A 21,454-nucleotide genomic window follows, 5' to 3' on the forward strand; every position below is an offset into this window, starting at 1 on the left:
GTTAAGTAAACTAATTCATGTGGTATTTTTAGTATATTGCTTGATGTATAGCAATTATAGTTGATGCTTGAACAAAATGGGTTTGAACTGCGCAGGTCCACTTAAAAGTGGATTTCTTTTTAATAAATATACATATAGTACTATAAATGTATTTTCTCTTCCTTATAATTTTCCTAATGACATTTTCTTTACTCTAGCTTACTTTACTGAAAAGGATACAGTATTAATCTATGGAACATACAAAATATGTGTTAATTGACCATTAATGTTGTAGGTAAAGCTTCCAGTCAACACTAGGCTATTACCAGTTAAGTTTTAGGGGAGTTAAAAGTTATATGTGGATTTTCAAACCCACAGAGGGTTGGCATCCCTAACTCCTACGTTGTTCAAGGGTCAACTATCATCATAAAGTTCTAGCAATGATGATGATAATGATGCTCAGAAAACATCTGTTTAAGCTGGACTCAAAACCACACATTTCCATATGCCACAAATTTCACGTGTATAAAATGACCACAATCTATTTTTATTGCCGAGTCCGATCTGGGTTTTATAAGTTCTCATCTCTGCTCTTTAGAGTACCCCTTGGCAAACTGTGTCTTGTGAACCAAATCTAGGCTTCTGCCTATTTTTGTAAATGAAGTTTCAGGGGAACACAGCTGCATCCATTTGCTTATGTATTATCTGTGGCTGCTTTTGCGCTACAATGCCAGCATTGAGTAGTCGTGACAGAGATCATGTGGCCCACAAAGCCTAAAAAGTTTGTTATCTGGACCCTTACAGAAAAAGTTTGCCAACCCTTCTCTAGAGGTTGGGTCAGAAAAATCTGAACGATGTTAGCAGATTCCTGCCTCTTTAAATGCATGCCTCTGGCTTGGAAGGATGGGAGTGAGGAAAGAGGCTGCATATATCAGGTCATACAAGGGCCCTGTCTGGAAGAGGTGGGAGTTCCTAAACCAAGCCTTCTGTGGGCCTTAACTCATCTTGACCACCTGGCCCTTCTCCATGGCTTATCCCTACTTCTTGCTCCTTGCTGGCAATTTCTAAGTGCTAGGAGAACTGAAATGTCACAGACAAAAAAAAAAAAAAAAAAAAAAAAAGGTCACAATAAAATTTGAGAAATGATGTGGGCTTGCACCTTTTATTTTGGTTCATTAAAACTATTTTTTATTCTATAAAAGAAAGGACATTTAATCCCTTATGGTAGTTCCCATGTGGAGTAAATTTGGCTTTATAAAAAACTCAGGAGAACGTTCTTATTTTTCTCTTTTCACTGCTGATTAGCTATCATTTGCTCACAGACAGATGTTTAGGACAACCTGCTCTATGTGTTCCTTTTAGCCCCTGGTCTGTCTCCCTCTGTAGTTCCTGACATGTCAGTTCAGCATCTGGCTCTGTGCTTACTGCACTCCTTAGTTTTAGATCCTTCTATGACACTTCCTGTGGTCCTCTGTTCCATCAGTGATACTCGTTAGGCTGTGTCTGTTTTACTCACTTCTTCATGAAGAGTAACTTGATCACACGCATGCAGAATGGCTTCCTTCCACATGCCTTACATATTTATTGAATTGATTTCATTTTAATTTTGGGCTGACTTTCCTTTGGAAAATGTCTCTCTTAAAAAAAAAAATTATTTATTGTGAGAGAGAGTGAGCAGGGGAGGGGCAGAGAGAGAAGGAAGCAGAGACAGGGAATTCCAAGCAGGCTCCACACTGTTGGCCCAGAGCCCCATGTGGGGCTCGATCCCACAAACCATGAGATTATGATTGGAGCTAGAACCAATACTTGGACGCTTAACTGACTGAGCCACCCAGATGCCTCTGGAAACTTTCTCTTATTAAATGCTATCTTGTCAGGTAGCTGTGGTCTTTCTGATTTATTACACCTTCTCTTCTCCTGATTGAACTCAGGGACAAGAAGGCTTTTTTCAAACTGTCCCCAGACCCATCCCCATGGTAGAGGAAAATTGAAGGAAGGAGAACAAATGGCATCTCCTGGGAAATCCAGGGGCGTAGATCAAAGATGCCCACCCAATATGGGAAATTTCTTTGAGGTCTCATGGTTTAACTTGAAAATTTATATGAATGTTATATTCTAGTCCATAATATATCCATTTGTTTAGTAGAAAAATATTTTTTTTAAGTTTCTTAACAACATGAAAGGATGCTCCGTTTCACGAATCTTTAGGGAAATGCAAATCAGCACATTAGGTAAATGCAACAGCCATAATGAGATACCACTACCCACCATTAGGGTGGCTATTATTAAAAAAAAAAAAAAAAGGAACGTAAAATTATGAAGCCACTGTGGAAAACAGTATGGCCATTCCTCAAAAAATTCAATGTAGAATTACCATATGACCTAGCAATTCTGCTTCTGGGTATGAAACGAAAAGACTGAAAGCAGGGACTTGAACCAATATTTGCATACCAGTGTTCACCTTATTCGCAATAGCCAGAAAGTGGAAGTAATCCAAATATCTATTGATGAATAAATGGATAAACAAAATGTGATATATCTCTAGAATGGAACACTACTCAGCCTTAAAAAAGAGAGATATTCTGATACATGCTACAACGTGGATGAACATTGACAGCATCATGCTAAGTGAAATAAGAAGTAAGCCAGACAAAAAAGGACAAATATTGTATGATTCCACTTATATGAAGTGTCTAGCTAGAATAGTCAAATTCGTAGAGACAAAGCAGAATGGTAGTTTCTAGGGACAGGGTAAAGGGATCGTGGGGGTTGTAATTTAATGGGTACGGATTTTGAGTGTGGAATGATAAGAGGGGTCTAAAGATGGATGGTGGCATGGCAGGTGGTTGCACAACAGTGGGAATTACATCATCCTATAGAACTGTATACTTAAAAATGGTTAAAATGGTTGATTTTATGTTACATGTATTTTACCACAATAAAAAAAAAAGTGACAGCAGTAATAATGGTTCATTTTAGAAAACTGAGAAATGACAGAGGGGTACACACTGGAAGTCAATACTAACTGTTTGATATATGTGTTTTGATTTTATCCTTTCTATGCATGTGTATAAATTTTTAATGATTATGGAACCATGCTGTTTTGTATTTTTATAAACAGGGATGAGATCTAACATTATTGAGCCTCTATATGTGCCATTGTCCTGACTCTATTTGATTTCATTCTCAGAAAGCACTGTGAAATAAAAGGTTTTCTATCTCCATTTTGTAGATGAGGGAACTTAGAAGACTTTTTTGGGTTCATATAAATGACAAGAACAGGATTTGAAGCAAGTCTGTGTATTCATAAAGCCCATATTCTTTCTAGGATTCTGCACTGCCTGCAGCCCTGGGAGACAGAGCAAGTTCAGAAACCTGGTTTATGCTAGTTTTACAAAGGAGAAAACAGGATTGGAGAAATTAAAGTGAGTTACCTACACATTTGGACATTATAAGTCCAAATCTCACCTTTTCATAAGTATCTTATAAGGCATGCGAAGTGGTTTCTGAGGGACTCAGCGTCAAATTCTTCAAAGGGTGCCCTGGTGTTGGCCTGGGTCACCTGTAGGTCTCTACAAGGGCATCTGTCATGTAGTAGATGGGCTGGACAGATGTCATTTGACTCTTGGAGTCCTAGTTGCTCCTCTGGGCTTGAGACAAATCAGTGTCTTCTTTGCAGAAAGACGCTAGAGACTTTGCTTTCCCATCTCCTTTTATAGCCTGATAAGACTCCATTTCAAAGTCTTGGCTACTGCTGGGCTGGAATATTCTGTTTGTTTTGGTCCCGAATTCTGAAGGCAAGTTCTTCCTGGAGATGGGGATGGAAATAGGGAGTGGCCAAGCAACCATGTGGCAATCCTGCCGGCTAGTGGCGACACAAAGTATGGGCCTAAACTAAGGACCCTGCAGCTTGGGATGAACTACCAGGTTGACTCAGAGTCAGAGGACACAGGTTTTATCACCTTGATTTACACATGATGGGAGGGAAGGATGCCTAGAGAGAAGAAGTGAATTGTTCAAGGTGTTGATGGTGTTGGGATTAGAATCTGGTCTCTCTTGGATCCCAACTCATCTGAGACATTTATTAAGCATGTTCAGCAACAGTGACAAACAGGCTACCATGTGTAAGATTATTTCTATTTTCCACAACAATTCTCCAAAGAAGATATTTTTTTATGTCTCTTTTATTGATGATAAGCATAGGCCAAAGAGATTACTTGTTCAAGGCTATTTGATAGCGAAATTAGGGTCCACCAAGAATGACTGGGGTCTGTTGAGGCTAAAGTATCAAGCCCTCACAGTATATTATCAGGTGGCAATTATTTTACTCCCGGTCCCAGTTTCTTCCAAATTCTAGATAAGTAAGTGTTGTTTGTTTGTTTGTTTTTTTGATAAATACATATAGAAAAAAACCAACTATTTCTTTTCCCTAACTAAAACCAGTGTAAGTTAAAAAAAAAAAAAGCCATCATGGAGAAAGCAGTACTGAGGATGGATCTTGAAGTACCGATAGGCTTTCAAAAGGCAAGTGATCTGATAATAAAAGACATCCAGGAAGAGTGAACCGCATGAAAGAAAAAGTATGAGAACAATTTGGGAAATAGCAGATAATCCATTTTGGCTAGAATTAAGGTATAGGCTGTAATTTGGGGAACCATGAGACATAGGAGCTAGTTTGGGACCTGAGTGCAAAGGGCTTGGAAGAGGAATTTGTTTATTTTCTTTGAACAGTTGGAAGCGAAGGAAAGTTTTGATGGATAGGAGCATGGCATGTGTGAAGTTACACTTTGGGAAGATTTTTTTGGAGAGCTGTATATGGGACAGTTTATACAGTGGCACAACCCTAAAGGAGAAGCAATAGGAAAGGAGGTAATATGTTCTATCAAGAAGGGTGCTGATAGGTATCTGGGGAGAGAGAGGGCCAGGACGTGGCTATCCTGTTTGTTACAGAATAATAAAAATAGCAAAGGTTTTAAAAATATGCCTTATTGGAAGTATATATAAAATTGACCAAAATATCAACTGTCCATATAAAATTATCATTTTCAAAAATTTAGGTGTGGTGGGTGTGCTGATGGGGATTTGGGGGAAAGTTAGGGGCCCCCGCCCCAAGCTACCTTTTAGCACTGCTTAGTGACTGTAATTGATTACCTACAAGTGAGGTCAGTCTTTAACCACTTACCATCTTCTCTCTTTAGAACTGTGATGCAGTATAGTTTCCTGGGATTTGACCAACTCTGTTCCTTGAGGTTTGGGGTTAAAGGAGGGTGAAAAGAGATTCTGGAGTTTTCTAGAGACACCAATTTATGGTCAAAATATATTGACCATACAGGTCTTGGAAAGTATCTGGGGGTGACGTGGGGATCTATATACATAAAGTTCTGTGTGCCAAAGCTGGGCACTTTGCAAAATCTCCTTCTTGTAATCTTCATAAAAGCCTTGCAGAGTATGTATTGTTATTCTCCTGTTTAAAGATGAGGAAACTAGTACTCCAAGAGGTGAGGTGATTTTCCTGATATCACAACTACATAGAAGAGCTGAGATTGATTTCAAGTCTGTGGAGCTCCAAATCTTGTGTCCTTTCTACTTTGCTTGAGAGATGGGGTGCTAGGAAGTGGGGGAAAAAAGGAGATGAAGATTAAATCCAAAGTTTTGAAATTGAATAAGGCTAAAAGATTAGGAATAAGGCAGAAGGATGGACAGGCTTGTTGAAGAAAAATTAAGTTTTGGATATATTGATCTCCTGCCTAGATGGGGTATCAAGCACATAGTTGTTAATATGAAAATGGGGTTTGGAAGGTATGGAGCGAAGGGTAGATTTGGGAGTTATTGAAGAAGACACTTAGGAGCAGGGCATAGAATAATGGTTCTCAATCTTTTCGGGGGTTAGGATTGGAAATAAATTCTGAACTCTTCTTAGTAGTTTTGTTTATTATAGTACTATTGGAGAAGAAATGCTGAAACTATTGAGGATGTACTATTGGACTCAACAATTGCATAAATATGATGTTGGAAATCAGGATTCTCTTTGTGGAAGAAGGGACATACAACTGTGGAATATAGAAAAGCAAGAAAAAACACTGTAGGCATGAGTTACTGGAAATTTCAGTGTGGACCCTTGAGTTCTTAAAAAAAATGGATGTATGCATATCTTTATATGCCCATGTATTTTAATATATTTATGTATATATGCATATTTGTATGCCTGGGTATGCATAGGTTTCTTGGCTCTGGTTGAAAAAGCCAGGAAGTAAAGACCCTCTCTCCCCCAATGGTAGGAGTGAGCACACATATCACCCAAATCTTGATTTCTAATATGATTCCCCACCAAAAGGAAGTAGGGCTCCTTAGAAAAATGGCTGATTGCAGAATTGGAGCAAGTTAGGATCAAGATGGTTCTGGAATATCTTATTATACCAGGTAGTAAGGAAATGCTACCAAAAAAAGAATCAGAAGGATGCAGGAGCTAGCTTTGAAGGGCTCCTGCTGGCCAAATCTGGGATAATTTAAACAATAAAATAATTAAGTACATTAATGAATTCTAAACTATTGAAAAGCATAGAAATTCATGAGTCCATACTGATGGAAGATATATGGAGGAGAAAGAAGGATTCTTGCTTATAGTAGAATGCCAAGGACTGACTGTTCTGTAGTAAATCGTAAATTTTATAACCATCATAGTCAAGATTGGATGAGGCAAGCATCATCAACAGATGCTAAATTCAGAAGGAAATTTTGCTTAGCAGTAGGATATTTGTATGGATTTTTAGTGTCTTCTCGCATATTGCTTATTATAAGGAGGAATTTATTTTTATTTTTTTTTTCAACGTTTTTATTTATTTTTGGGACAGAGAGAGACAGAGCATGAACAGGGGAGGGGCAGAGAGAGGGAGACACAGAATCGGAAACAGGCTCCAGGCTCTGAGCCATCAGCCCAGAGCCTGACGCGGGGCTCGAACTCACGGACCGCGAGATCGTGACCTGGCTGAAGCCGGACGCTTAACCGACTGCGCCACCCAGGTGCCCCAATATAAGGAGGAATTTAAATAGCAGTAAGTACATAGCAGAGAAGTGAGATAACACCTTGACCAGATGATCAAAATTATTTCCAGTGAGGGACAGACGGAAGTGATTGGGCTCCAATTGTGATACCCTCAGAAGGACATAACATAGCCTATGCATGCTCTGGCTGAGAATATATTTAATCACATGGACACATTAGACAATCATAAAATGAGAGAAAAAAGGGAGATGGGACTATATTCTTCAGTAATGTTAAGTTCATGAAAAGCAAAGACTGTGGAACTATTCTAGACCAAGGGAAACTGAGGCAACATTACAACTAAAAACAGTACCTGACCTTAGACTGGGTCCTCTATTGGAGAAATGGTATAAAAGACATTAGTAGATTAACTAATAATATTGGAATTGGACAGTATAATTGATTGACAATATAATTGATTATTTGATAGGCTATCCCTATTCTTGGGAAATACACTTTGAATTATTTAGGGGTAAAGAGTCACGAATTACAACCATATATAACGGTAAAATGTTAGCAATGGGCAGATCTCTATAATGAGTGCATGGGTATTCATTTGTACTATTTTTATTTTTGCAACTTAAAAAAATTTTTTTAAACATTTATTTATTTATTATTGAGAGATAGAGAGAGACAGAGCATGAGTAGAGGAGGGGCAGAGAGAGAGAGGGAGACACAGAATCTGAAGCAGGGTCCAGGCTCTGAGCTGTCAGCACAGAGCCCGACATGGGGCTCGAACCCACAAACAGCGAGATTATGACCTGAGCCGAAGTTGGACGCTTAACCAACTGAGCCACCCAAGTGCCCCATTATTTTTTCCACCTTTTGGAAGCATGGAATTACTTCCAAATAAAAAGCCTATTTGAAAATGGCTTTAAATTTAACATTTAAAGTGTTAAAATGAACAGAAGAGGATCTAGAACAAGTATTATCTAACAGGTAGAATAAATGGGTGAAAATTATTATGGCAGTTAGACAAATCCTTCTATACAAAATTGGCTTGATTTATTAAGTGGACATATGTAAAACAAACTTGTAGTATTGTGCAATAGTTGTTTAAAGACACAGCTTAACTGTCTTCTTGTTATGGTCTATCTGTTTCTAATGCCACAGTAAAAGTTATAAATATCCCAAAATGAATCAACTTGAAAACAATTCAAAAGTTCTCATTCTTAAAAAAATAACTCTGTTTATTCAATCACAATATGGCATTTATTTGGCAAAGGAAATAAGATTAATTTGGGGATAAATAACAAAACTGATTTCTTAACAAGTCTAATGCAATCTGTTTTCAACTAAGAAGTACCTAAGGGGGTGCCTAGGTGGCTCAGTCAGTTAAGCATCCAACTTTGGCTCAGGTCATGATGTCACAGTTTGTGGGTTTGAGCCCCATGTCAGGCTCTGTGCTGACAGCTCAGAGCCTGGAGCCTGCTTTGGATTCTCTGTCCCCCGCCCCTCTCTCTCTCTGCCCCTCCCCCACTTGTTCTCTCTCTCTCTCTGTCTCTCTGTCTCTCAAAAATAAATAAACATTAAAAAAATACCTGAGAAACTCACAACTAACTGTCTTGTTAAACAGGATGTGTAATTAATGTTTACTGTCAAAGGACATTCTCCAACTGCTGTTTGCATGGCATTAAATCTTTGGTAAGGTATTTATTTTCCCTTTCAGTTGTGTATTGTTTATTTTGAACATTGTTCATCATGTCAGACACCTTTTGTGTGCTTCCTGCTTGTCTCTGAGGCCTACGGCCACTTGTTCCAGACGTAGGCACTGAATACCTAGCTGTGCATGAACTGGGACCAGTTCCACAGAATAATCTGATATCATCTTTCCTTTTTCCGTTTCTGTGTATCTCTCACCTTCTGTTCTGTAGTCACTGGCATGAGACACTGAAAATATGCTCAGTGTCCACAAACATGCAACTCAGACATATGGAGTGAATTAGTGCCCGCTGGGTGAAACTTTGACAATGGAAGATTGAACCAGTCTGGATAGTCAGTTCTATGAAGCAGCTTTTATATGGCTTTGTAGTGGAAGGTACCATAAGATCTAGGAATCAGTGTGTTCAAGAGGTGACCTGTGCAGTAATGTGTCTTCTTGGATTGGCTCTTTTTCCCAGCCTTCTTCTCCTTTTCCCTCATTCTTGCTTCCTGGGAGTACATTCTATAATAAAGTAGTAGCACATAAGCTTTGCCTCAGGCTCTGCTTTCTGGGGAATCCAGGCTAATACAATTATTAGTTGCTCAATGAATATTGAAAAGTATGGGAAAATCGAAAGTACTGTACTTGGTTTGTATTTTTATTTTGAGACTTAGCACCCTCTAGTGGAAACTATTCTTCATTTTCAGTCATTCCAAGACAGCCCCCAAAAGGGTTTTTTTGTGTACCAGTTAGTTTTCCCAGATAGAAATAGGTTTGGCTGATACAACAGGAAATAAAGAAGCTGCATTCCCTCCTGCTTTTGTCCATTTTAGGTTATATTTCTATTCCTATCTGGAGGAATACTTAAAAAATTGAAAAAGTAAGACAGACTGAACCCATATCGTGTAATGTGAATCAAACATAAATAGAAAGAAAATCAATTTTGATTATGCCACAGCAAGATACCTGATGGATTTTCCAGAGAATCTTTATTAAAAAATGGATTTTCTTAGTTGTATCTTATGTCGCTTTTGCCCCTTGCAGTCTGTGTTCCTGTATCAAGCCAGTTGTCACTGAAAGCCCATAGTCTTGACCTCTGCCAAAGCTCAGAGCTGATTTTAACTGCACCTTGTTTATCAGTGAGGTTTAGATTTTCTTAAATGTCCACCATATCCTGACTGTTATTAACCTCAGAAATCATATTTACCTATAAGAGTAGTTATCTTTTGGTTTCACTACTTATGTCCACTACCCTTTTTATGGCAATAATGCCTGATTTTGTTTTGGGATATATAACCCTCCTCCATTTTTAGCCATGAACTTCTTTTTGAGGATGACTTAGCAGGATCCAATGAGCACATATTATCATCTTAGCAATAGTGATTGGTTCAGGGTTAGATCTCTGCCCAAATCAAGACCATAAAGGATAAAGAGACTTGATTTTGGAATTTTTTGTTTAACTTTTTGCAAAGAGAATTTCCTCTTGCACTGAATGAAGTCTTGTGATGATGTGCACCTGAAGCCGCCGGGAGCCACCATGCAATGTTTGAAAATATAGCCAATCTAGAGGAAGTAGAATTGAGAGATGGATCCTGGTGATATCACTGTATTCTTAAATGAGGCCACTGGTAATGCTAGCGGTACTTATTAAATTATGTTTAATGTTTGTTTATTTTTGAGAGAGAGAGAGAGAGAGAGAGAGAGACAGAATGCAAGCAGGGTAGGAGCAAAGGGAGAGGGAGACACAGAATCTGAAACAGGGTCTAGGCTCTGAGCTGTCAGCATGGAGCCCAGCGCCGGGCTTGAACTCATGAGCCATGAGATCATGACTTGGGCTGAAGTCAGTTGCTTTATGGACTGAGCCACCCAGGTGCCCCCTAGCCAGCCGTACTTATAAATTTTACAATTACATGAGCTGCCACATTTTTTTCTTTCTTCAAGTGAGGTTGACTTTGGTTTTTTAGTCACTATCAACTAAAAGATTCCTAACTGGTAAACTGTTTAATTCTGAACTCATAGCCTTGTCCTCCATCTTGGTTCTCTTTTGTTATTTATTATTTTAGTGAATATCATTATCATTCCATCTATCTGGGCCTCTAGCTAGAAACCTATGAGTCATCTTGACACCTCTCGCTCTCTCTCTCTCTCTCTCTCTCTCCCTTTTTTTTTTTTTTTTGGTTATTTACTTATTTTTGAGAAAGAGAGTATGTGAGCCAGCAGGGGAGGGCCAGAGAGAGAGAGGGAGAGAGAGAATCTTGAGCAGGCTTCTTGCTCTCAGCACAGAACCTGAAGTGGGGCTCAATCCCACGAACTATGAGATCATAACCTGAGCTGAAATCAAGAGTTGGATGCTCGATGACTGAGCCACTCAGGTGCCCCGACACCCTTTTCTTTCTTAAGCCCATATCTGGTCCACCAGTGAGTTTTGGATATTTTGCCAAGTAAATATTTCTTGAATCCATCTACTTCTCTTTGTTGAAGATGGTCTCATCTTTCACTTAAGCTCTAAAACAAAACAAAGCAAAACAAAATGAAACAAATAAACAAAATGTCCTAAGTATCTCTGAGTATCCCCTCATGCATCCTCTAATCTGTTCTCTATTCTTTATCCAGAGAGATTTTTTTCAAAGTACAAATTTGATAATATCATCCTTCTTCTATCCCATTCTTCTGATTAAAACCTTACCGTTACTCTTAGGATAATGAAACTTATGTGAGAATGTCTGATTTTCAACTACCTTTCTAGTCTAATTTTATAACCCTGCCTCAGTCACTCAGAGCCCCTGTACATGTAAATTCTTCTGCCTGGATTGTGTGCTTCCCTCCCCTTGTAAGATCTTAACTTTGAACTATTTCTTCAAATAAACCTTCTCTGGCCCCTTTGATTAGATTCAGTAATGCTGTAATAGCCTCTCATATCTTGATTTGAGATCTATCCCGAATTAGGGATGATTTCTCTTTCTTGGCCACGTTTAAAATTTTTTAAAACAAGAATGAGATGCTAAGACAAAAACTGATAAAAAAAATTACACATCCTTTAATCAACTACTAAAAGCAACGTCCCAGCTATACTTAAATTATTACTTGCACTGCCATCTGGCAGAATGTGGTCTTGATACCAGAGAAGGTGTTCTTAGGACAGGTATGTGGTTGAATGGTGAGAGGAGGCAGTGAGTGGGAGGAAATGAATATATAAAAGGATTGATATAGAGTAGATGTACCAGGTTTCCTAGTTCTTTCTTAAAACATGGTGAAGAAGAGGTTGTGACTGGTCTTACTCCCCTAGTAAAATCTTTATAATTGGAGCAAAATCTTTATAAGTTCACTCTAATGTCCAAGTTTGAAGCCCAATCCATCATCCCAGATTAGACATCATAGATCTTGTGGCAGCTAATGGTGTATGTTGCTCATATCTTTCTTGATGTGAGAATACACTGCAAAGAGAATAGTTAGCTGACAGCCTCCAGATGCCGTACCTTTGGGATCTGTTGAGGTGTCTGTGTCAAGGAGCCTACATGCTCTTTGGGCTGCTCCAAGCCAACAACAACATGGCAGAAGTACTACAGCTGGGCCATTCCTACCCAACAGAGGGCTTCTCGAATGGGTAAACTTGGCTCTGGGGTGCCCCACTGGTCTGCTCAAGACTTTCTGAGATCTGGGGCGCCTGGGTGGCGCAGTCGGTTAAGCGTCCGACTTCAGCCAGGTCACGATCTCGCGGTCCGTGAGTTCGAGCCCCGCGTCGGGCTCTGGGCTGATGGCTCAGGGCCTGGAGCCTGTTTCCGATTCTGTGTCTCCCTCTCTCTCTGCCCCTCCCCCGTTCATGCTCTGTCTCTCTCTGTCCCAAAAATGAATAAACGTTGAAAAAAAAATTTAAAAAAAAAAAAAAAAAAAAAAGACTTTCTGAGATCTGTACTGTACTGAGATCTATAACTACCTACCCAATCCTCCTTCTTTCCTCTCCTTTTACAACAGTCAGGTGGCATCATGGTCGGAAGGCTTTTTCCATTTACTATTCCTTCCCCTTTATTCTTCCTAGTTGTCCCCCCCCCCCCCCCAATTAATTGTCTGTTTCCTGGAGGATCTGAACTGACACACACATTTGGTTGGGAGATAATAGTGGAAAAAAGAGGTGTGAAATATTATCCTCCTTCCTTTCATCGTTTCTGGAAGAAGTAGTGTTGGGGGACAGATCCTTTCATGATCACCTAGATGTTGGTGTTGGCTAATGAACTGCACACTCCTCAATTGGTCATCGCCATTGATCAAGCTCATTCCAAATCTCCTGTTGAGGGAGAACGTTAGGTCTGTACAGGTCTGGATGGTGATAGACTTGTCTCTGAGCAGCTATCTAGGCATCTGCGGTTTCCATTAAGTAATTGGCGGCATCTTCCATTTGACAGCCATCTTACCTACATCTCTGGTGAACATGATCCATTAGGTAAAAACCTTCCCTTCCTGTCCATATTTTGATATCCTTGTCTTCCTGTTCTTGAGGTCAGTGGGGGTGGTTGTGATCCCGTTGTTCACCTCTCTCAGGAAACATGGTGTATGTGTGGTGGGAAGAAGCTGGGGTCTGAGCCTTGCCCTCTTCTGCCTGACCTCGCCGGTACTCATCCCTTCCCCCTCATATTCCTTTACCCAAGTTCTGGTAGCAAGCCCTAAGGCTCAGCTGACAAGAAATTGGCAAGCAAGGTACAAGTCCCCACTTCTTGCAGCCCCACAATAATATAGCTGTCTGTCTCATGGAGCCCCCAAACGAGCAGCGAGGGAGTAAAGGTTCATGTAGCAAATTCTAACATCTAGGAACTTGGATCTGACTTCAGCTTATTTTATCTTTATCTCTTTTCCCCTAGTAAGGAAGGCTACAAGAATTGGGAAAATGAACCATTCTAATTTCCTCAGACTTTTGTGGTCTCACACAATAAGTTCTTTACTGAGTTTAATATTGGCATTTTTGAGTGGATATGAGGAAAGCCACGAAAATGAAGTAAAATCGATGTCTTAAGTGGCTGTCACATATATCTTGCAAATCAGTTATAGTGCCCACTTTATTGAGTTATGAGGACTAAATAAGATAATACACATACTGTGTTTAGAATGGTGCCTGGACATTGTAAACAGTAAGTGATATCAACCATTATTTTGCATGATGAAAAATTTATCTGAAAATAAAAAACACTTTTACTCTCTAAAAATTTTACAATTTTTTTCTGTTTCTATTTCTTGAGTTTTCCAAAGAAAAGAAAATGAAAATTTGTAAGACACACCCATTTTGTTCCAAATGGAAAAAGAAAGTATTATGTTGTATTTATAATAACAAAATCATGAAATTCTGATTTACCGGGAAATTTTTGTTTGTTTGAAGCTAGAGGTGTGATAAAATGACATGAATAACCTTTTATAATAGCAGGGGCAGAATCCAAAGGAAAGGGCACTGTGGTAAGCCTCCTTCAACATCATCTGCTTTCTAATGCTGTGCTTCCTTTGGGATTTCTTCTCCGCCTGTACATCAAGGTATCTCTTACTCAGAAGTGAATGACTTTCACTGTGTGAAAATAACAAAGTTTTTGCCACATGTAGTGCCTTCTGAAAGAGTCATTTTCACTCCATCTGTTAAGATCTGTATCAGCATGTGTACGTTGTTTAGCAGACTATTGCCTTAACCACTCGGTCACTTTATCCTTTATGAGTATATGGTTTAAATTGGGCCACTGTGACTCACTGGGTTGTATTTCCCAGGCTTTTATATTATCACAATGCCCAAGTGCTAGAGCATGTTTTTCCTCCGTTATCATATTGGCGTGAGTTTAAAAATGAGTGACCATTAAAATATCATTTTAGTATAGTTTCATTTCTTGATTGCTGCCAGTATTTGTACTTCTAGATAAGGGGTTACCAATTGTAGCCCACCAGCTGTTTTTGTAAGTAAAATTTTATTGCAACATAGCCATGCTCATTTGCGTATGCATTGTCTGTGGCTGCTTTTGCATTACACCGGTAGAGTTTAGTAGTTTCAATACAAATCATATGGCCTTCAAATTTAAAATACTTGCTATCTGGACCTGTACAGAAGAAGCTTGCCCCCTTCTGTTCTTCCATGTGATTATTTCTGCATAAGGATGTTCACAACTGGGACACAAAAGATGGGCTTCTCACACTTTCTCTTAGGGGCAGATCTTTGGCCATTTCTGACAAGGAGGAAGGGTGGATATAATTATTTTCTAGATTGTTTTAATTGAGCAGGGTTTATATGAGCAGGGAGAATGAGCAACAATCAATGCTGCTTTCAGAAAACCTATCATCCCCTGTGCCATGGTCCCATTATAAGTTTATCCTTAGGCTTGTGGCTTTTAGGACCCAACTCCCCACTTCTTTTGGGATTGTATTAATATGACACTATTGATTTCAGTGAGAAGGGAGAAGAGGATGGTCAGACTTTCCCTTTCATCTATCTTTTGCCTCAAGTTGGCAGACTTTCCTCTCCGCTTTGGAACTCAGCAATTACCCATGCTCTTTTAATATTAATAATCTGCATAGCAGGGGGCAGTTTTTGAAGTCACCTGAATTTTGCAGTTGATGGAGCTCATATTCCCTTCAGAGTTTTCTTACCAATTCATTGAGTAAGGCAGACTTTCTCACTATCTCCTTCAGTTGTCTTATCCTCTACTTCATAGTTTCCTTTGTCTTTCTGGGTAGTGATTTGTAAATTTTTGTTTTAATATCTATCTTCCAATTCACTAACTCTCTCCACTGCTGAGTCTAATCTGCTGCTTTTTGATTTTGATTTTTTTTTTTCTGTTTCTAGAATTTGTATGTGGTTCTATTTTAAATCTCGCTGTCCAATTCTTATAGTCTCTTGTGCCTTTGCAGTATTTCAATGCTTGTTTTTGTTTTTTGAAACATATTAAACATACTCATTTAATATTTGGGGCCTGGTTATTCCAACACCTAGTCTTTATTGTCTTATTCTATGTATTCTGCCTGCTAACTTTTATTCATCATGGTTTGTTTCCTTCTCAGTTCAACAATTCAAAAAATATGGTTTTTTTAATTAGTGTTTACTTTTGGGAGAGAGAGAGAGAGAGAGAGAGAGAGGGACCGCGAGTGGGGAAAGGGCAGAGAGTGAGGTAGAGAATCTGAAGAAAGTTCTGTGCTGTCAGTGCAAAGCTTGATGTTGGGTTCAAACCCATGAACCGTGAGATCATAACTGAGCCGAAGTGGGCACTCAACTGACTGAGACACCCAGGTGCCTCTCAGTTCCATAATTTTTTATTGTGAACTTATATATCTTAGAATTTTATCTCTGAGAATTTTCTTCGAGTCTGTGCCTAAAATTAATTTCTCTACAGTGGATTTAATTTTTCTGCCAGGTTTCTGGGAGCACTATCAACCAAGGGTCAATTTACCTTTGGCTTAGGGTTTCAAATACATGCAGTGTAGATTTTCACCTTTAAACCATGAGAATGTACGTTTTATGAGGAATTCCCAGGGGAAGCATTACTTTTTCTTTTATTTTCATATTTTTCCTTTTCACACAAAGCTAAGGCTGAGAAAGGCAAGTATCACCAAGAGTCTCACTATAGGGAGAGAGAGACTCCCTATTTCTAGTTCACTCATTGAGGGTATTACCCTTTGGTGGTCCTGACTTTATGGAAGAGTCTTTGATTCAACCTCCCACTCTACTTAGGCCTCTGACTGTGTCTCCTGCTTGCAGAAACTCATTAAAATTCAGATTTTAGGCCGCCAGGAATCAGCAAGTACCCCAAGGAAAAGGTTTGGCTCTTGCATTAACTTAACTTTTTGTGCATTATTGGACTCCTTTGAGTAATTCTATTCCTTCCCATCAGCTCTCTTATACATTAAAAAAATTTTTTTTTGCAATAAGAAAATTTTTTTTCCTTAGCATTTTCTGGTGCGTTTTATTACAAGCGGTCTCATTTAATGTTTATAAAGCCATATTGCCAGAAATGCCCATTCATTTAGACAGATCCTTTTTATCTTTTCTTGTATGCTTATGTCTTGAACTCCCACATATCTTGCATTTTTCCTTTATTCCTCATGTTTCCCATTCTCATCTTCATTCAAATTCAAGTCCTCTATACATTTGGACTATTGCAAGGGCCTCCGATACAAACTCCTCCCCCCCACCCTGCCACCACCATTTCATTTTCCAGTTCACCTTGCTTGTGATAGCCAGCCATTTACTTAGATAAATGAAACTCAGAACAGTCAGCAACAGCATTTTGTATCAGCATCTTGGAAAAGAGCTCAGAAAAAAAAAATGGTATATTGTTGGAGGAAACCTGTAAGTAAATAAATACATGTAACAATCAGATGAACGAAGCAGGTCCAAGAGGCTGTCTCTGGGATCAGAGAGAAAGGGAGAGCTCAAAGCTGACTGGATAGAGGAGTGGGATTCTGAATGGCTTTACAGAAAAGGTGGTCTCTCAGTCAAGTCTTGAAGTTGTTATTATCTAGGAGAAAAGAGGATAAGAGAAGGTATTCTGGAAGCAGAAACAATATGTTCACACACTACTCTTACGGTTTATTTGGAGACAAGAAAGTTGAATAAGATCTAGAACAGAGGATATCCCCATTGCAGAAGACGTAGTTGCGATTTGGATTTCTGCCCTGCAGAAACATGTAATAATAACAATCCCTCTCCAATTCTTTCCTGTATTTTATCATAGCTCACCAACCCAACAGGCTGGCAAAGAGGTAGTCTTATGTTTTAGTAAGTTACTTTATTTGTCACCTAATCCGTGCCATATCTGAGGTTTACATTTTCTTAACTTCATTTTTCCAAATGGGTTTGGAGTCTCTTCTTTAATGCTTTTATGTGCACATAGTGTGTAGGCAGTTATTTAGACCAGGCTTAGGAGTCAGATTGCCCACATTCAAATCCTAGCTCACTACTGTGGCGGGCCATGGCCACAGTAATGGCAATGGCATGGCATGGAGGCTCACATGGGCACCTTGCCCAAGCAAGAACCAAAAAATGGAGATAATTAGATTAGATAACAGTGGCTTAACCAAAAATTATGAAGCTGGAGCCTTGACACTAGGGTCTAAAGGTCCTTCCACCTTGAAAAGGATTAAAGGGCAAGTAAAGTATTGCAGATTCTTCCAACGTGGAGGATCTCCCAACTACATGAGTTGCTGAAATGATTTCACTTTAGGCTGGTTCCTTGAGCAAAACTGCTGTTGCTAGAGAGCTTTATCTCTTTTCATTTGTCTTTTATTTATTTTTTTAAAGTTTATTTACTTTGAGAGAGAGATCATGCATGAGCCGGGGAGGGGCAGAGAGAGAGGTAGAGAGAGAATCCCAAGCAGGCTCTGTGCTGTCAGCATGGAGCTGGATGGACATGGGGCTCAATCTCATGAACCGTGAGATCATGACCTGAGCCGAAATCAAGAGTCAGATGCCTAACTGACTGAGCTGCACAGGGATTCCCCCATCTTGCTTTTATGTGTGTTTTGGTTTTGTTTGTTTGTTTGTTTGTTTGTTTGTTTTCGCATGGCTTACTGGTTGAAGCAAGAGTAAAACAACAGGAAAGTTAACCTTAACTCACTCAGAGTTATCAGTTTTGCCAGTCTGAACTCAGACCAACCTCTGCGTAGCTTAATCACTTACAAACTCTGATTTTCTCATATGTGAAATGGGACTGATTTGAGGATTAAACAAGATAATGGTGAGAAGAAAAGCTAATAAAAACAAGATAAAAGGGACCAGCCAGATGCCCAAGGCTGGATACTCCCCTTGCATACTTTTGGCTTCTGTCATCTTGTTTGCCTCCTGCCTCCACCAACTACCTGTGTAGCACCACTGATAAGGGCCCCCTCCCCTTTTTCTTTTGTCTCTCAACCCCCTACCATCCCAGCCATAAAAGGCCGATGCCAGGGTTCGGGGCTCAACCTTTGGAGGTGACTCTGCTGGGCCGGCACTGGTGCACAGTAAATAGTCTTTTCTGATTCCCCGAGTACGTGTGGCTTGTCTCTTCCTGGGCGCCAAATATTTGCTGTAACAATGGTAGCAAAGTCCTTAACAGTGTCTGGCTCACAGGAAGTAGGAGCAAAGGTCGGTATTATTACTAAGTCGCTGTCTCACATATTTACCCACTCTTTTGGTGCCACTGCTTTCTTATCCTGAATCAGATGGTGGTATCTATGCACTCTACCTCTTGGCTTTCATCCAAAACTTTTATAGAGTGAGTCAAATTCTTCCTTCACAGATGTTCTCTTTTCATGTTACCTTTAAATCATTTAGCTTGCCTACCCCATCTTAGCTCATGGCCCTCCATCTTTCCATCTTATTAAATCTAAAATCTTAGAGTCATATCGACTCCTTTCTTTTTCTGATATCCCAGGTCCAATCTGTTGTACTCCCTGTTACCCCTTGTCCAAGCTGCTATAATGTCTCTCCTGGCTTATTGCAGTAGCCTACTAATTGTTCTCCCTGTTTCTGTCCTTATCCCCATTTAACTTATACTCAGTGCAGCAACCAAAGTAATCTGATAAAATAAAAATTGGTCCAATCAGTTACTCCTTTCTTCAAACCCTCAAATGACTTTCCGTCTCAGAGTAAATGACAAAGTTATCTTAATATGAGCTAGGAGACCCTATATAATTGAACTCCTATATCTATTATCTCATCATCGCCTACTCTCCTTGTTGCTCACCCGTATACACAATGACTTCCCCAAATTGGTATTTGTGCTATGGTATGAATTTCTGAGTTCCAATGCATGGCTTTACATTATGTATACACAAATATCTTTTGCTTAGATGTGGCTTTTTTTGGTAAAATTGTTGTTGTTGTTGTTGTTGTTTTAAGTAGGCCCCGCACCCAATGTGGGGCTTGAATTCATGACCCTGAGATCAATAGTCACGTGCTCTACTGACTGAGCAGCCAGGCACCCCTAGATGTGGCTTTTCCATAGCATCTCAAGCTCTGGTACTCTCACCCAGCTAGAGACCATTCCAAGTACGTGTTGTGTTTACATTTGATCAACACATCAGTTGTGTCCTCATTCATATAAGTCATAATAAAAATGTTGAACGGATCAGACTGGAGAACAAAGACCTTTTGTTCATCACTAGAGGCTTTTAGATAACGCTACTAAGATGAGTCATCCAGTTGCAAATACATATATCTTTTCACTTTACATTTCTCAATCTTGTTCCTTAGCAAGATGAGGAAATGCAGAAAAGGTAAGTGAATTTCTCAAGGACACATAGCTTGTATGCAGCAGATGTGGATCTAGACTGTTAGTCCAAGGTCTTTCCTAATATTGCATAATACTTCTAGCATTTTTGTATTTTTCACCACACCAAACACTATTTTGCAAATTTTCAATACACATATGTTTATTGTTGATTAATATGCCTTGCCTTTGCCTTCCTGTAAATTAAGTCCTTCATTTAGACCTATGGTTCTCCACTGGGGGCAATTTTGCTTCCAGGAGACATCTGCCATTATCTGGAGACAATTTTTGACTGTCACAAATGGGGAATGCTACTGGAGTCTGCTGGTTAGAGGTCAGAGGTTCTGCTAAACATCCTATGATACACAGCACAGCATCCTACAATGAAGAATTATCTGGTCCAAAATGTGCTGAGATTGAGAAACCCTGATTTAGAACTTAGCTTATTGATTTATAAGCAGTTAAGAGAAGGTCTAAAAGTACACCAAAGCAAGCTGATTATTTTTTTCTCTCTGGTTTCCTTGTTAATGGACCCAGCTTTTAAATAAAACAAAAGAGCACTCGAGCTGAAAAAAACAGATACACAAATAAAACCTTGTAGCCCAGCTCCTTTTAGTACCTGAGGTCCTTGTACTTGTACTGAGAGGTGATAGCCAAGCAACAGCCACCCTCCTCAGCTGGGATAAAGAAAGTTGTACTCATTACATATTCATGTTTGCAGTGGCATTCTTCACTTAAGAGATTCAGGGCACATCATTAATTAAAGCAATGAATTCCCCAGAAACAACACTAATTAAATCTAAAAATCAAAACAGAATAAAAAGGCAGACCTCATTTTTCCATCCCATCTGAGCAACTGAGAAAAACCATCCAGCTTCAGTAAGCCTAGTGAGGGATGGTGGGATTTATCAAGAAGGCAGACCAGAGGGCTTCACTTACACTCTCTTTTCTCTCCTTTCTTGCTCCTGGTTCCAAAAACGAGCCATAGACAGAGCTGCCAAAAAGCAATAGCTGGTTGGTAGTGGCGGTACCAGCATTTACATGGTGTGGGTTTTATCTTCCTTGAGGAAGCAGTGGGATTCTGTAGCAGCCGGAGGGTTAGGGTTTCAGGAGTCAGAGATCCACTGTTTTAACGAGGACAACCTTGATCCTCTGCTTTTCTCTTCCGTATCTGATATTTGGGCCGTCTCGTTTAACTCACACACATTTACTGATTACTTCCAGGTCTATATTTTTCATTCCAGGAACTGTGCTGAATGCTTTGTACGCCTTGTCTTTTTAAAATTCTTTAACAGCTCTATGTACTCTTATTCACATTTTCTAGATTATGAAATTCAGGTTTGGAGAAGTAGTTTGCCCAAGAGCACATGTATAGTAAGTGCAAAAGCTGGGGCTCAAACCGGTCTTTTATCCCCACTTCATTCTCAACTCCATTGTCTGGTTCAGGTTCCCATTGTTTCTCATCTGGGTTCTTATCCCAGTCTGGACTCCCTGGTCTTGCTTCCTTCCATGCCGTCCTCCACTCTGCGACCAGAATAATCTTTCTAAAATGCAGATCTAATAACCCTAATGACCACAGTCCTCTAT

General features: G+C 39.5%; 1 long non-coding RNA gene across 1 annotated transcript in view; it reads left to right on the plus strand.

Annotated features, from left to right (window-relative positions):
* Positions 1-3,305: 3,305 nt before the first annotated feature.
* LOC147578092 (uncharacterized) overlaps positions 3,306-21,454 on the plus strand; it is a 42,531-nt gene continuing 24,382 nt past the window's right edge. The window contains exon 1 of the long non-coding RNA XR_015254782.1: positions 3,306-3,404. This is a non-coding gene — a long non-coding RNA (uncharacterized LOC147578092). The remainder of the gene's footprint in view (positions 3,405-21,454) is intronic.

This window comes from Puma concolor, chromosome C1, assembly GCF_028749965.1.
Source record: "Puma concolor isolate L17-30 chromosome C1, mPumCon1.1.hap2, whole genome shotgun sequence".
Classification (NCBI taxonomy): Eukaryota; Metazoa; Chordata; class Mammalia; order Carnivora; family Felidae; genus Puma; species Puma concolor.